The sequence below is a fragment of the Bos indicus x Bos taurus genome, chromosome 23 (genome assembly GCF_003369695.1).
Source record: "Bos indicus x Bos taurus breed Angus x Brahman F1 hybrid chromosome 23, Bos_hybrid_MaternalHap_v2.0, whole genome shotgun sequence".
Classification (NCBI taxonomy): Eukaryota; Metazoa; Chordata; class Mammalia; order Artiodactyla; family Bovidae; genus Bos; species Bos indicus x Bos taurus.
In genome coordinates, this window is record NC_040098.1 from 18,297,363 (window position 1) to 18,299,268 (window position 1,906).

A 1,906-nucleotide genomic window follows, 5' to 3' on the forward strand; every position below is an offset into this window, starting at 1 on the left:
ATCACCAGGCGAAGTTGTGGGTGGATGGAGGCAGGGAGGTAGTGGGTGCCCTGCAGTGTGCTCTGGGACCCCCCGGGCTCTTTTCCCGGCTCCACCCGTCTTCTGTGGGCTGCATGACTTTAGGTGAGTCACTGGGACTTGGCCTCTCCATGTGGACAAAGGGTCCCGGCCCTGCCCTCTCTCTACTGCAGGTGGGTGTGGGAGTCTCCAGGAAAAAGATGGTGTGTCTTTGGGACAAAATGGTCCTTCAGCAGCTACCTATCCCTCACCCCATGGCCTGAGGCAGCTGCAGCCAAAAAAAAAAAAAAAGAGAGAGAGCAATTGTATTGTCAACTCATCCTGAGTCAAAACACTCCATACAGAGTACATCTGACACAACTTGGGGGCCCTGCCCTCGGGGAGCTTACTGTCAGAGCCAGTCAGCCCGAACAGGCCGGGGCAGACAGGAGCCCAGTTTAAACCTGAGGAGGACCCTTCACAGCCACAATCTAGAAGCAGTGGCTGATCAGGCTTGTCTGCCTTATGTAACCTATAAGTCCTTCCTGATGTCCCCAAAGGCAGCCGCATCCTCTGTCCTCTCCTCTCTCTCTGTCCCTCCCTCACTACCTGGTGAATGTCCTTTGTCTGCCAACAAGCTGGGAGCAGCTCGAGGCCCTTGGCCACCGCTGTCCTGAGGCCCAGCGCAGTGTCTGCACATAGGAGGTGCTTATTCCAGGCAGGCGGGGAGTCTGGTGAAATCCAACCCCCCTTATCCCCCCACCCCACCTCCCCCATTGCTCTGTTCCCTGGACAAAGCCCCCTGGCCTGGGCCTGAATACTGCAGTGTGGGGACTATAACAAGGTCATGGGCAAGTGTGTTTTGGGAGGCATGTGGGGTCCAGAAGAAGAGAGGGAACGAGCAACACTGTTTCAACCAGACCCTGAGTGTGGGGGAGATACTCAGAGGAGACAGAGGCCCCCTGGAGTAGCTGACCCCCTTTCCCCATAGTCCTCCTAGCTTGAAGCTGAATGCTGCAGAGGTGAAGTGTCCTCAGACATAGTCATGCTGGAAAACTACCCCCTACATCCTTGCCAGCTCCCTGTCTGGCATGAGGGTTGAGGTCCCGGGACTCTCTGGGAAAAAAAAAAGGCCCGATGCCTGGGGACTTAGAAGATCTGAGAGAGGACTTGTGGCTGAAAGGTGTGCAGCGAGTTATAGGGGGGGACTAAGGGGTCTCAGCAGGGGCACGTGGTGAGGGGGGTGGGGCAGAGAAGATCTTGGGCCTGAGTGGTGGGGGTGCTGTGGGTATTCTCTGTCCTCACCCCTGCCTTTCACCAGGTAAAATTCAGGATTCCCGGTTAAATTTGAATTTCAGAGTGCTTGGGTCCAGGATTCCCTTTGGCATAAAGAAGACAGAATAAATAACAAATAATTTTTTAGTATATTGCATGGGACAGTGAATATCCTGTCTTTCTATTTGCTAAACCTGCGAGCCTACCCCCACAACCACCATGGGGACACCCATCTCCCCCAGGCTGCCCGGAAGTGGGCTTGGCTCAAGTTCCGGTGGACTGGTCACCCTGCTCCCAGCCAGGCTGGGAAGCCCTGGGACGTGCTGGCTCTGTGTCTGTGGCCACAGGTACAGACAGCGACTGTGGTGAGCAGCAAGGCTGGGTGTGTGTGTGGAATGGAGGAGGGGAACTGAGCCATGGCAGAGCCAGAGACAAGAGAAATTTTTTCTGTGGGTTCCTGTCTCGTCCCCTCCCCAGACTCACCACCACCCAGGGCCTGAGTCACTGGGGGAAGGGGCCGGGACAGGCCAAATTTTTCCACTCAGCCCCTAGCCCTGTAACACAGCTCACCTGATCAGCCCCGCCTACCCAGAGGGAAATTCCAGTTCTAAATCCTGTCCGGAATTCTCACTCT